General features: G+C 31.6%; 1 long non-coding RNA gene across 1 annotated transcript; it reads right to left on the minus strand.

The window, feature by feature from the left end:
- Positions 1 to 10,276: 10,276 nt before the first annotated feature.
- Positions 10,277 to 15,382, minus strand: LOC127711070 (uncharacterized). Its single transcript, XR_007986458.1, has 2 exons — positions 13,102 to 15,382; positions 10,277 to 10,396 (listed from the first exon to the last, which is right to left on the minus strand). It is a non-coding gene; the product is annotated as an uncharacterized LOC127711070 (long non-coding RNA).
- Positions 15,383 to 16,372: the final 990 nt, after the last annotated feature.

Below are 16,372 nucleotides of genomic sequence, written 5' to 3' on the forward strand. Positions count from 1 at the left end.
AAGAAAGGAATAGTCTGGAAAAAAGACTGTATAAAAAGATAAGCCATTTCAACTTCGGAAAGCAACTGATAATTGATCCGTATCTTGGTAAACAAACTAACAGGATTACGATTGATGGGAAAATTGTTCTTCCGTGGGAGGAATTGGATAAGTGTATAGAAAAGTTTTACACTTTAAGCAAAGCGGATGCATGGGGCAAGAAAACTCTACCATCAAATTAAAGAACATTACTTTGGAATCGGGGAGCCTATGATACAAAGATACATATCTAATAACGATATGCAGAGACAAAAACGACCATTGTTTTCAAATAAAGCACCACTTATACCCGTTGATGCCATACAACCAATGGAAAGACACCAAGTTGACCTTGTGGACATGCGTAAGCTCATAGTAGAGAAAGACGATGTTTCGTATAAATATATTCTGTCAACAATGGATGTGTTCACAAGATTTGTGTGGTTGCGACCATTGTCTGATAAGATCTCGGAAAAAGTTGCTGCTAAGCTACGTGAGATATACGCGGAATTTGGAAACCCGAAAATGTTACAAAGTGACCAAGGTTCAGAGTTCAAAGGTGTTGTTACACGCCTCTGTAAAGATATGAACATCAAATTGATATACAGTTCAAATTACCATCCGCAGAGCCAGGGGAAAATAGAAAGATCTCATGGGACCTGGAAAGACAAAATTCGTTTTGATCTAATTAATTAAAAATTCGGAGGCATTTGCGATTGGGTGACGAATCTTCCGAATTTACAAAGTATTTACAATAACGCAGTTCACTCGTCTTTGGGAATATCACCTTATGAATGATTATTGGGAATCAAACCAAATTCTGTAACACAAAATTGTAATTTCACAAATACAAACTTAGAAGACATACCAATTGAATTTGCAAACGAGTCGAATATGACATTTATACCGAGTGAAGACTGTGCAGAAAGAATAAGGCAAATTGAAAAAGTAAGAAGTCAGGCATTTAACATTTCGAAAAAAAGCTAGCGCAAATATGCAGAACAATGGTTTGGCAAAATTTCCACCATCCGAATATAGTATAGGCGATGAAGTATACGTAAACTTTATAGGCAAAGACAAAAGAGTGTATAGAGGAGGGTCATCGATCGCAGCGCCAAGGGTATTAGAAGGAATTGTAATTGCGACAAATAAAGATCTACATAAATACAAAGATAAGTATACAACGCAGGAGAAAACAACTTCCAGTGATTGGTTTAGGGTAGATATGATCACTTCCAAAATAGCAAGTAAAGAAAGAGAAAAACAACAGAGAGCAAAAGAAAACACAAAAAGAAGTAACATAAACCTGCAGGGCGAAAATGAACGAGTTTTTAATATCCTTCAGGAACTAAATGATATAATTACCGAAAGCAGAGTAATGTCAACATCATAAAAAGAAGCCATGCATGATAAAATGATTGAACTTCAACAAAATGCAGCGAAAGAAGATCTACATGTCGACAGGGATATACCATCAGATGGTAACTGTATGTTTCATGCGCTGTCCTTGCAACTTTCACGTGTAGGGATCCAAATTTATTACACAAGATTACGTCATATGATAGTTGACTTTTTACGTAATAACCCTGTCCTTGATTTTTCTGATGGAACTGTTGATTTTCGTGATTTTACGGTCGATGTAGACTGGAATGATTATTTGGAAAGAATGGAACGTGATGGAGAATGGGGTGATCTGTTCCGGATTCCAATTCTAATATTATCAATTTTACCAAACTCTCAACCTGTAAGAATAATACCACGAGATGTTGCACTGGAGCAGACTTTATACTTAGGACATATAGCCGAATTTTACTATTTAAGTTTGATACCCGATTAAGCACAATCCATTGGCGAACACGTTGATTGCGCAGACCATAATATTTTGTGCGAAGTATGCGGAACCCTTGATTGTAATACGTGTAATTCCTTGAATAACACAAATGAAATATTATGCCATCGTTGTGGAACAATCCACACTGAAAATCAATGTTTATTCAATTCCTCTGAAGGTCTTAAGCAAAACGACCGCAATAAAAACCATGACAAGTTTGATGTTGATCTGTACACAAATACTACCCTTGACAGTATGCTAGAAGAAAACTTTGACCCCGATGATGACAACGAAATAAGCGTTGGTAAGCCACATAAAGGACCAAATGATTCAACGGATACGCTTCACCAAAATGATATACTTTTGTCAAATGACCAAAACTTCGAACTGATTAACAAGTGGCTCCAGCATAAGTTACTTGAGTTTGAAGATCAATCATTAGGCAAAGGAATTCTACTATCAAAAGGTGAACGGTCAATGGTTTTTTATCACTTTTTAAAATTACATGGATTTGTTTTACCATTTCAGCATGAGATTGACGGAGAATTCATACTAGTAAACCACCCGTTTATGGATTTATATGACGACTTTCGGTCATATATGGCATAAATCTTCAGTGAACTTTATGTTGTATACCTCACCAATGATGTTCGTCGATGGGCTTCGTTGTTCAATCACACATGTATGTCTAATGTCTACAGCAATTGTATAATTACTTTGAATGAGGACAGTAATTATGATCTTGTTCAATATCTACTTAGGATACGAAATCCTGACCAAGAAGAAGACTACAATTCAGATGAAGCAGAGGAATAGATTTGTATCAATAAACTTAGTGAAATAGAGGTGTAATTTTGAGATGTTAATTAGATGTTTTGTACCTAATGTAACGCAATATTTACAATCATCTTAGCTTCGTCGACGTCTTGAGATTACAAATACAGACAATAAGTTTATTATAGTTTCCAATCTTGGGTATTTTAAGTTGCATTGTATTGAAAAGATATCTTTATAATAACACATATGTACATTTTTGTAGGTTATTAGATTTTAGCATGTCATTTCATCTTAATTTGTACAACAGCTATACATCAAACAAGGTACTAGTATTAAAGAGATTGTTTCAAACATTGTTTGGGTTGTATGCAGTTTGATCACCGAAAAAATGTAATTAAAGAGGTTTCGAAGCTTCATTCTCTAAATGTTGTATATAGTTTTTTTTAACTGAATCCATGATTATGAAATAGATTTATTCAATGATACAAGAGGGGTATTTTTTTGGTTTGATCATTTTATATGAAATTCATGGGATAAAAAAAAGTAATTATAATTAAAATTGGTTGACTAATTGATTGTTGTTTGCTTAAATAACAACAAAAAGATGTGGCACGAATGCCAATGAGACAACTTGCCATCCAAGTCACAATGTGTTAAAAGTAAACAATTATAGGTAAAAGTTCGGCCTTAAACACGGAGCATTAACTCACACCGAATTCCAGTTGCAATTTTTTATAAATATTCAGGGGAGAAACTATAAACAATAAAGATAGGCACGTTTTGCATGGTATGTCGACTGGAATGAATGGTTTGGAATTTGGACTGGCATAATAAAAAAAAAGAAAAGGAGTATTAATACGTATTTTTTCTTTTTAACATATTTCCGGGATAAGGGTATCGACATATTAAGTAAAATGTAAGCATTTTTTTTCAGATAAATTTCGATTTAGATATAATCTTTTAAAAAAAGATATAGAATTGTATGATTTTTATTTAGATAAAAGTATACACATCGTCGCTTTATATATGACTTGAAAGTGAAATGATTTGTATATTGAAATTATACTGACTGCGAAATTTAGCCTGTAATTTTATATCATATGTCGGTACTCTTATCCCGGAAATATGTTACATTAAAGCATTCCTGTTACTAGCCACTTTTCCCTGCATTTCATATTTTCCCTTCATAACATATTTCCGGGATAAGAGTATCGACATCTATACTATTAAACGAGAAGACCTCATTTTGTGTGTCGCTTCTCTTCCTTCCACAATAAATTAATCATCATGCCCCTGTGTCCTATAGGTACAATGCATAGTCGCATGGTAATTCAGTTTGGGTTATTTTGGGAGAAAAACGAAACAAAAAAAGACGTCCGGATATTGCTTCCGTCATCGGATTAAAATTTTGTTAATCAATGTTTTTAATTTTTTTTAGTATTTCCTGTCTATTTGTATTACTTTATTAACGTATTTGACGTTGACATCACTATTTCTTTGTTTTCTAGCAATGTGCGGTTTACTATCCATATCCGTATACTGAAAAATTATTCAGTATACGGATATGGATAGTAAACTGCACATTGCTAGAAAACAAAGAAATAGTGATGTCATTATCAAATACGTTAATAAAGTAATACAAATAGACAGGAAATACTAAAAAAAATTTAAAAAACATTGATTAACAAAATTTTAATCTGCTAACCGAGTCCCTGTGTCGCTGACGTGGTCGCTGATATATTGTATAAAGAATCTCTATATATATACTATATCAGTGACTGCCGTGGATAGTAGACTAGGAATTGATAGTAGATAGCAATTTTGAAAGTATACAGAAAAACAGAAAGCAAACAATAACTGACTTTGGAAAAAGGGGAAGGGCTAAAACAAAATTGTCCTGGCAACACGGCACCCGCGCGCAGGCTAAGACTTTTGATACCTTTCCTGAAATTAGCCAGTCATAAAATATTTTACAAAAATTCATCCTACAACAGTTTACATACTTTCAACCACGCACTAAATGCCCGCGATTTCACGGGTGTGTTCTAGTATGATATAAAATTACAGGCTAAATTTTTGAGACTGATATGGAAAATGGTAAAAATAAAAAAAGAATAGCACTGTTTAGTCGCTATTTCGTTTTACTGTGTATTGCAAACACAGTTTGAAGTAAATGCTAATATATTCTGTTTGCTTGAATATCTGTTTAGAACGTACAAATACTCAAAAATGTATGATGTGAGCACCTTGAAAAGAATATGATTATTAGAAAACAACTGAGACATTGGAGCTACTACCCTGATAGAAATTATAGGATATGGGATATTTTTCAAAGACACAAAATCAGCATGTGCAAAGCATCATCTCAAAATCACAGTGAGGCCTTGAACACGGAGCAAAAAACTAAAAAAAAAAAAAAAAGGGAGCATATACCTATATTATCTTTTTACATATTTCCGGGATAAGGATACCGACATATTAAATGAAATTGTAATGCAATTTTTAGGGTATATAGGAATCATTCTTTCCACAAAACTGTCCGTTTGTAAGTTTAAAGTATTTAAAAAGGTATGATATGAGTAGTTGAACAGAACATAAGGAACAATATTGTGTCATATTTGGGCAGAAAACGGAGAAAACGAAAGCACAGCAGCTTTCTCTGCAACACAAACATTCTCTTTACATCATATTTCCGGGATAAGAGTACCAACATAAAAAGTCAAATTGCAGATTTCTTCGGAAAGAGGTATGATCTGAACAATAATATCATGGTCCTTTTGTTCTTTTTCTGTTAACAGTGTCGTTTTTTTACATCTCCTACAAACAAGTTTGGAGGTATATATCACGGCACTGTCCACACTGCTCAATGCGCAGTTCAAGGCGCATTTACTTTATTTATAAGATGCTAGCAGTTTCACAAGTTTACAAGAAACTTTGTTTCATTCCGAAAGAAAGGAGAAAAAACCAACAGCATCAACGAAACTATTCACTTTTACTGAATCATACATGTACTTTTCTTTAAAAAAAAATATTGACGGGTTAAGAGTACTGACATATTGCAGACTAAAGCCAGACTAATTCAATTGAAAGTATCATCTAAATATTAATAAGACAGTCTTATCTATATGCATAATATTGTTTCCTATTTCGTACGTATTTTAAACGAAGCTTATAGGATCAACAGATATTTTCATTTCCATATAATTGTGAGTTGAATACGTAAAATGATTTGTGAGGAGTGTTAACAGATTTTTTTTTTTTTTTTTTTTTTTATTTATATCAGCCTTAATTTATATAAATGTAGCTGTAATATGATAAGGTGTTTTTTTTATAAATACGTGTTATCTATGTATATATATATACCTGAAGATCTGTGAAAGCAGTGAAAGCGCTAGTTAAAGTGATGAATTGAAACCGTTATTATCTTTTATTATAATAAGTTTCTTATATGTTACCAGCATACGGATTCTACTTAACCTTTCCTTATATATATATATATATATATATATATAATGTGATCCGTTTATTATGGAAACGAGGGTTTGGCAGTAGGGGAGTTATTGTTTTTTTCGTAGTTCTGCAAACAGCTGTTAGTCGTATGTTTTCCGTCAAATGAGAACTCACTTTTATTTCCGGGATAAGAGTATTGACATACAGTAAAATAGTAGACTATATTCAGAAGCTTCTATATACATTGTAGTCTGTCTCATATATTCGAGAGAAAATATCTTGCTGCATAAATCGGATAAGTGTTTATTAATTAAACTAAAATTACAAGATAGCCTGAATTGCTCACCTGTCAAAAATATATTTTGCATTGTTGATTATTTTATAGTTACAACCTATCATTATTTTCGATGTTAAAGGCACACTTCGCGAATAAGTCAAAAGTCATCATTTTAGGGGGACAATCCGGAAAGGAGTCATTCAAAGAAGCCATCTGATTATTTAGGTGGAAATGGTAAATAAGTAGAAATTGTTATTCTGGGCATTAAAATTTGTTTGCGCGAAAGATTTATTTCTCTATCTATTATAGTTTCCTAGATATAAGCCAATTAATTCATATAATTCCTATGTTCAGGTAACTTGGTTTTTATACACCCGTCAAAAGTTTGACGGGACGTATTATGGTATACAAATGTCCGGCGTCCGTCTGTCCGTCTATCTGTCCGGCGTAAACATGTCGTACCGTAACTTGAGAACGACTTATCCAAATTTCATGAAACTTATCATATTTGTTTCTTATAATAGTCAAAAGATCTGTTTATTTTTTGGTGAAAAAAAGATTAAAACTTTTTGAGTTACGGGACTTTGTAACTAAAACAGGAGTGTGTTTTTTTCACATGTCGCGCCATATCTCAAAAACCATTTATGATTATTGCTTCAAACTTTACACACTTCTTAGTTATATTAATCTAAAGATCTGTATACTTTTTTGGTGATGATTCAAAATTTTATTTTTGAGTTATTGAGTATTTTGTAAAAAAAAAGGGGGGGGGGAGGGGGTTTTCACATGTCGAGCCGTATCTCAAAAACAATTTATGATTTTTGCTCAAAACTTTACACACTTCTTAGTTATATTATCTAAAGATCTGTATACTTTTTGATTTTGATTCAAAATTTTATTTTAGAGATATTGAGTTTTTGTAAAAAAAAAAGGGGGGGTTTTCACATGTCGCGCATTATCTCAAAAACAATTTATGATAATGGCTTAAAACTTTACACACTTCTTAGTTATATTTATCTTAAGAGTTGTATACTTTTTGGTGACGATTCACAATTTTATTTTAGAGTTATTGAGTTTTTTGTAAAAAAAGGTGGGTTTTCACATGTCGCACCTTTTGTCAGAAACTATTTATGATTATTGCATAAAAATTCACACACAAGACGACGGGCGTATCATGCGCTCATGGCGCAGTTGTTTATTAGTCATGTTAGCCATGATGGTTAAATTTTAAGAAGATAAAAAACGCGAACAAACAAATATAAAACTATCACGCTCATCCATATATATTAAAGATATCCTGACATTTAAAAACTGAAAGACCTTTTGAAATAAATCAATTTTTACCGATTATTTGTAAAGGTCATGAAATATTTCAGGATATCCTGAATTCGAATTATGAAGTATATACTTATGCACGCTTACATTTGTTGGCCGAATTTTTTTTTTCTTCAACTTTTGAGCACAACTGTTTCCTGCACTTTGTGTTTATTTTGGCCAGGCCAGGGTATTGTTTTCTAAATCTTGCTGCATCCCCCCCCCCCCCCAAAACAAACCCCCCGAAAAATCAAATGATTGTCTCATTACAGATGAAAACGACAAAAATAAAATTACCTTCGACTTTAAAGCTACAAGTCTATTGAGGAAATACAATTGCATTTGGATTTGACTGTGTTCATTTACATCTATTTATTTTTAGTTGACTAAATATTGGAAATGCATTCCTGTGTTGACAATTAGTCAATAATAAAACATTACATTTTCTGGATAAGAGTAAACGCGTTTCCGTTTAAGAGTAATAAGTTGCAGTTGTCTCCCTTTCCATGAAAAATTAAATTTTTTAATGTATTCTCCCTTTGCAAATAAGAATTACTTCAATATTAGTGCATTATTCAAAATAATCGAAATGCTATATACCGATAAATGCTTATTAATTTACTGTAAATCTAATTAAAAAGAAATATTTAACAAATTTTGCTTTGTTGAAAAAATATCACAGAATATGTTTGTTCCCTGGTTAAGGGTAATGGGATAAAGGTAAATTTCCGGGTTAAGGGTAGTTCCTGGATAAGTGTATGACAGTATCTCGTAGGTCAATATAATTATACTCTCTGAATATTCAATGTTTGTTAATTGTGCAGGAGACCAAATATATATGCTAATTTTACTGTCGGCCATTTTTATGCATGTCAGTTCCTGTCTTTCCGTGCTGTTTTTCAATATTTCAAATATAGTATCTCAACTAAGTACTTTCTATGTTTGTTACGACGATTCTTATATTGACAGATAAGAAAGGAAAAATAAATATTTATGAACATGTTTTGGTGACAATATTGCGAAAAAAATCACAAACTAATGAAACAAAAAGGAAACAAATAAATAAATACGAGATCACATGAACTCTACAGACATCCATTAATGTGTATGATTATTTAACATAAATGTATGTACATTTACCTCCATATTTTATCTATTACCTGTATGTGTACACAATCTTTAATCAACTTTGTATCGAAGACATCATTCTTATCTTTGTCTGTATTGTATCATTGTAGAAAGGTATGTATAATAGTTATACTTTATATATACATGTGTGTGTGTGTAAACAACAATATACACAGCTAAAATATTTTTAAAAAAAACTAGAATGTTTTCAAAATTTCGAATACAAAAGTTAAAAGGTTCTATGAGAGAATTTGAAATCTGCCCGAACACAAATTTGTGGAACGGACTTTATGAAAAAGACCACTGTAACCAATCAGAAAGAGATTCTCTGTTCATGTCGATTTTTGGGTTATGCATAATAATTTTAATACAAACATCCCAGCAAACACAAAAACATCTTTAAAATGTTTTTAAAATGTTGTGTCTAATGTCATGAAAATATCACAAAAAAACGTGAGAAAAACATTAAATGTATGGTAGAATATATATCGCTAAAACGTTTTCTAATATATTTTCTAAAATATTTGCATAATATAATTAAAATGTTGTAAAGAAATATCATGATAATGTGAAAAACAATGGCGTATAAAACATTTTGATAATCTTTTAAAAAATATTTTCTAGAAATATTTTCTGAACGTTTGAAAAACATCATGAACATCAAATAATGTTATAGAAATGTTTTTTGGATGTTTTCTTGCAAGTGAGACTGTGCCTAAAAAATGTTTTCAAAATGTTTTAAGAAAATGTTTTTGGTTGATATCTAGATCATATCAATATAAAAATTTCTGTACTTCTGATTGAGTTTCCTGCTTTTTTAAATAACAAATCATTAGTTAAATTATTTATACACAGTGATTAATTCTATATACAAACAAGAATAAATCAGTTGTTTTGCTAAGCATATGAAATTCACAATTCAAAGTCTCTAAAAACAAGAAGTATCTACAAATGTTGACACATCCAAAATGGCAGACACAACTCATCATGGTCAAGCCACTTACCAAATATGAAGTCATTCTGTTCATCAGCATTACTAATTAAAGTAATGAAAAATTTGAGAACATTCAACATTAAATATGACCTCATCTTGATCAGCAGTTTTGGGAAAAACAGTGATGAAAATATTTGTTGGACAAAATCCGACAAATATAGGTGGACAGACGACAGACAGTGCAAGAAAGCCCACATTCTAACCACAATGGTATAATTTTTAGTTTTTCACTCTCAACTTTTATTACCTATCTTATACACATCATGCATATGTCAACCTGAACATGCATGACATATATGCCATTGGACATTATGCAAACATTATCCACATTTTTAAGTTCAAGTTACATTGACTAAAACTTGTGTCCCAAATTCAGATTTTTCAATACAACTTCTCTTTCTAAACTAAAACGCTACACTTCTAATAGGGTTAAATCTTAAGTCAATAATCATTGATAATTGGCTGAAGAGATGAGAACAAAACACCATTTTACATCAACTATTTGATTTATTTAAGAATACATTGAAAAAGTCAATCAATTGTCTTATTCAAAATCACTTGGAATGTCTTGTAGTGTCTTATATCTTTTTCTTGCTGTGCCATGCTTCTGAAAAAAAAATTAATCTTACATTCATATAGGTGTAATACCACCATTGATTTTCCCCTATTAGTCTTTGTTAAATTTGCACTTTTCAAAAAATTGTGCAGAATTTATCTTTGTTTCAAATAAAGAAATACTTGGCATGAGTAAAGTTTTATCCTGTCCAGTACTATAGAAAAAATTTCACATAACATTTCATTGCATATAAGAAAATAACCATCACTGGAAGTTAACCAATCAAATTTTCCCCCTTTTTTAACCTGTGTACAAGCTTTAGTAACCATGTAACCTCAAGTTTCCAAAATATTCTATAGAAACCCCAAATAAAGAAATAATGGTGCTTTGAAATACCCAAGATATATGTTTATGACTCAGAAATGTTTTACTGCAATGAAATGTAGGATCAATTACCTACAACTGTCAAATTCAAGGGAATATTTTTTTTCGACCTATTTTCGTATGCAACCGGATGTGACGTACTATGATTTGGTGGTATTACACCTAAAGAAGACTTTTTTGTTGAATAAACTGAATGTGACTTTTTTCCTTTGTAATACTGGTTATTTCAAGCATTCCTGTCAAGTTTTGTCATAATCAGTTCAATAGTTTGAGAAAAATCTAGTATAATGTAAGACGACATCTACAGCGATTCGAGCAAAATTTCTTCGAAAAATTCAAACCAAGCCGCATCATGATATAATATAGTGTGGACCAATAAATGATCAAATATTTATCTCATCTGCCTACAAACAGTTGAATATGATACAAAAGATGACTTTAGGATGATAAATACTACTAATGGACCTCTTATTCTTCCTTATAAAGTCTCTTTTGGTCCATTTATGCCTCTAATTTCCTCAAAATTTCTACTTTTTAGGCCAATAAATAAAAATTTTGGGGTAACTTTCACTCATTTATGATAGAAATGTTATTATAAATGATTAATTGAAGTATTCAAGCTGCTTGAACTACACGTATAAAAGTTTACTGTCTCCAAGGAGGTTTCAATAAGTCCTTGCGTAAAACTTAAATTTACGCCGCGTTCCAGAGAGGGACATAAAAAACTTCTCTTTTGGTGAATAATTTGTTGTTACTGCTTTAAAAATAATTTCATTTACTTAAAACTATATATTTATTAAAGTATTTCTTAGGAAAAATTTTCTAGTATAGCAGAATATAAGAAATAAGGAGAAAAAGCTCCCCAAGACTCTAAGTATGGCTTGTTCTGTCAACTAATATTCATGGTAAAGTCCTATTTCAAGGAAATTTTCTCATAAAATGTATTTTGGAGACTCAATCCACTCAGAATATTTCATAATTTGTAATATTTCACTTAAATAGCAAGAAATTTTAACACATGAGAGTACTCACAAGGTCAAAGGTGCATGTACAGCTTCCCATATTAGGTGTAATACCACCATTGATTTTCCCCTATTAGTCTTTGTTAAATTTGCACTTTTCAAAAAATTGTGCAGAATTTATCTTTGTTTCAAATAAAGAAATACTTGGCATGAGTAAAGTTTTATCCTGTCCAGTACTATAGAAAAAATTTCACATAACATTTCATTGCATATAAGAAAATAACCATCACTGGAAGTTAACCAATCAAATTTTCCCCCTTTTTTAACCTGTGTACAAGCTTTAGTAACCATGTAACCTCAAGTTTCCAAAATATTCTATAGAAACCCCAAATAAAGAAATAATGGTGCTTTGAAATACCCAAGATATATGTTTATGACTCAGAAATGTTTTACTGCAATGAAATGTAGGATCAATTACCTACAACTGTCAAATTCAAGGGAATATTTTTTTTCGACCTATTTTCGTATGCAACCGGATGTGACGTACTATGATTTGGTGGTATTACACCTATATAAACTTCTTGCACATTCCTTTATTATAGAACGATTCACGTTGCCTGAAGGATATACATCCCCTCCCCTTTAAAGTTTTGAAACAAATAACGATGATAGTCTGTCGGAAGGGGACGATAAATGACTGACCGTGTTAAGAGAGAGCAATATGCCACGCTGAACTTCATTAAGTTATTTAAAAAAAAAACACATAAAAAACTTTAGACTAGATATGTGTCCAGTCAAGATTCTTATTTCATTATACTCGTTGATTGTTGTCTATCATAATTTTTTTCTTTTATTGTTTTGTATAAATCAGGCTGTTGTTTTTCTTGTTTTTTTTTAGTTTTCATTAAATGCATTGTATCATGTAGGGGCCTTTAAAAGCCCTGCTACATAATGTCATTAAACATCTTATTGTCATTTTTAAGTGTTAAACTCTGTAGAGTGACATAGTTTATAACTTGTCATTTGTATCTAAGGGCATATGATACAGTCCTAGAAGTATACTATAGGCACATAATAACTTATCGAAGTGTTAAGCATTGTTTTCACAATGATGATAATAATATAACTTAACTTCCGAGAAACACACAGATGTCATTAAATGAGTTGTTTATATGTATTTGAAATACTTCAAAGGAAAGCAAATATGTTGTTTATGAAAGCACACTGTTGGACTAAAAGATTGATTTAAATAAACAACTTGTTTCTATTTTGTCACAAAAAAAATTATTTATTCAAATATCCAGATATCTTTTCTGTATTGTATGCCCTTAATCTTGAATGTAATGCATTGTTTATGCTAAATATTTGAATTAAATATGGAATAACAGTAATTCTGTATGAAAATCTTACTTAAAAAAAAAATTCTCCTGAAAGGTTGTAGACATTCCAAAGAACCTGCGCCACTTCCAAATTGTAAACCTGCATATTGAACTTGTCCTTTGTGGCTTTTCTTTTAGCTCCTGTTAAAAAATAAAAGATACATTGTATGTACATTGTGTGTATGAAGCAATAAATATAATTTTAAGCAACAGTTTATATTATCTTGCTTGTACTGAAGTCTTACATAGTCTTTGTAATGTTCATTAAGCTGTTAAGGGAAATTTAATTTACTGTTTTGCAAATACATACATACACTGATTTTACTAGAAAAAAAAATCTCCATATTCAAATGGTGCTTATATTAGTGTTATTGTAACTTGTTTGTGTGCCTCGGAAACAAGGTATTGAGTCATGCTTATTGCAATAGTTGTTGTTGGTTTAAGTCTGTCAATTTTTTTCATAATGTGTATTTAATGTAGGCAGTTAGTTGTTTTGTTTCAATTGTGTTGAGAAAAGTTTAACATTTGTTTGTCAAGGCTTCAAAGTGGACTATATGGCATTGGTTTTCTCAGTTTTGAAAGCTGTACAGTGACCTATAATTTCTTTTATCCAAGTCATTTAAATTCTGGTGGATAGCTGTCTCATACACCTTATCGCTATTTCAGTATTTGGAAATCTGTCCCGCTTGAACTTTTTACGTCAGCATACGTCATACAATAATACACCTTATCGCTATTCCCGCTTGATCCGAGAATCTATCCTGCTTGAACTTTTGACGTCAAACAACAATCACTTTTCCATTGTGGCATCAGATATTTTTTATGATGACGTCAAAATTTTAAGGAAACTTGTGACAGTTGTGTGATGTGCAGTAATGGCGGACAAATAGCGATAAGGTGTATTACTTTCAATTGTGGTGTCAAATATTTTCTAATATGACGTCAACATTTTATGGGAACTTTTGTGATGTCCATGGCCAGTAATGGCGGACAAATAGCGATAAGGTGTATTGGCAATCAAACACACAAGCCACATATCCTTATAATTTTTTTATATCAATGAACAAATTCATAATTGGTGTACGTAGATGCTTGAACAGTGGCGGATTTAGGGGCCCCGACCCCCTTATGGAGCTACTTATAAGATAAATGTATAGACTATTTGCAAGTATCACTCCAAACGTTTGCTTGCCTTGGGCAGGGGGCCCCCTTTTTTCAAAACCTTGATCCGCACCTCCAGAAACAGATGTAATTTGGTTCCGATTATGATTGAACACACACGATGAATGCACAAGTTCATCTTAACAGATTAATCATTCTTACCAAGTGAGTATATATCGCGTAACAAACAATTTTCTTGTCTCTCTTTGTTGACATCCTGTCTTCGTTTCGAAATTCAAATTTCAAAATCATTTCCGGTGATAAAACAAAAGTCGATTCCGGAAAAGGTCGGTTTTCCGTAAGACATTTAAACGATACGAAAATTGAACTTAGTACAGTTACAGTTTTCATTTCTTAATTTCTAAAATATACACGAACGAAATGAATAAACATTAAACAAAAAAGGTGATTGTTTATTAATACATTATTGCGTAATTTAATGTTGACTCTTTTGAATTTTAATATAAGAAGGAATACAATCTGACTTCAAGGATCTTCAAGATATCAATTAAGGATTTCAACCATAGTATCTTGCTTGTCATGATATTGATGAAATGTAGTACTATATCTTATCCTGAAAAAAACGAGCTAATTCCACAAAACGTTGTGTGTGGGGTTTTGAATAAAGTTTAAATAAAATGTTATTTTTATATCCGTAAAATGTTGAATAAAATATCAGTAAGACTATTAAGTAATGTGTATGTCAGAATATTTTATAGAAAACATTTAGCTGATATTTTTCAGATGTTTTATGTAAAACATTTTAATTTTACGTTATAAAACATTTTATGCAAATAGCAAAACTATATTTTCTGTAAAACATTTTTTTGCAGAATGTTTTTTGGATATTTGGAAAATATTTACTTTAAATGTTGTTAAAATATAAAATACCAATTGAAGAAAATATTATTTTTTTATATTATAAAATATCTACGGGATATTTTAGAACAATGTTTGAGAACATGAATAAAAGATATTAGCAAATAATATTTTGTTAATGTTGTAAAAACATTTTACTTAAATGTTAGAAATAAAACATTTCAAAAACAATAAAATAAACATTTTTTTTATGTTTAAATGATATCTTATTGAAATATTTTGTGAGAGACGTCCATATGACATTTAAAAAATGTTTTTAAAATGTTGTGTGTTTGCTGGGATATGTCTTTTAAAGAGGCAGTAACTTCGAAATCTTGTTTTGATGTAAAAACTATAAAGCTGCGTACATATGCGGTATTTTTTCTGATACGATTGAATGATTGTTGGTCTTTAACGAGACTTTCAGCCCTATTGGCTATATCGGAATGGTCGGTGTACCGCAATCTCCAGGTGTGAAAATATTACACAAACTCACCAACCCACTAGACAACAGGATTAAACTAATAAAAGAAATTTCAGAATCAGTTTTTTTTCTATTTCCAGATACATCAGTGGTGATGGATTCAAAACTAAAAATCTTGATATGTGGTGGAGGAAATGGCGCTCATTGTTTAGCAGTATTTGCATTACAAAGAAAGAATATCGAAGTTAACGTACTCACATTGCATGAAGGATCAGCTGACCTTTGGAACAATTCTCTGAAGGAAGGATGCCTGACTATTTCTGCTACACAACCAGATGGTTCGGTGGAGAAGATTGAATCATCACCGTCCTTTGTAACGAACGACGCAGCCTTGGCAATGGATCAAATAGAGGTCGTTTTTATTGTCGCTCCGGCTTATCGTCATGAACTTTATATCCGTAGCATACTTCCTTACATTAATCGTAATATGCTACTAGTCGGTCTCCCAGGCCATGCAGGATTTGAACTTCAATGTAAGTACATTTTAGGAAATAAATCCAGAATATGTACAATCGTTGGTTTCGATTCCTTACCATGGGGATGTCGTGTAGTGGACTATGGTAAACATGTTCGCTTGTTTGGCAAAAAAGACGTATTATATGCCACAATGCTTACAGGTATTGACTGTAAACTTCATTTTCCAATAATTGAAACTATACAATATACACTCGGTGAAAAACCCGTAATAAAACTAGCTTCTAATTTCCTCTCTGTTTCATTGATGGCTGGTTCCATTCTTCATCCTCCTCTTATGTATGGTAAATGGAAAGATTGGGATGGACAACCTTTAACTGAAGTT

This window comes from Mytilus californianus, unplaced genomic scaffold (assembly GCF_021869535.1).
Source record: "Mytilus californianus isolate M0D057914Y unplaced genomic scaffold, xbMytCali1.0.p SCAF_8, whole genome shotgun sequence".
Classification (NCBI taxonomy): Eukaryota; Metazoa; Mollusca; class Bivalvia; order Mytilida; family Mytilidae; genus Mytilus; species Mytilus californianus.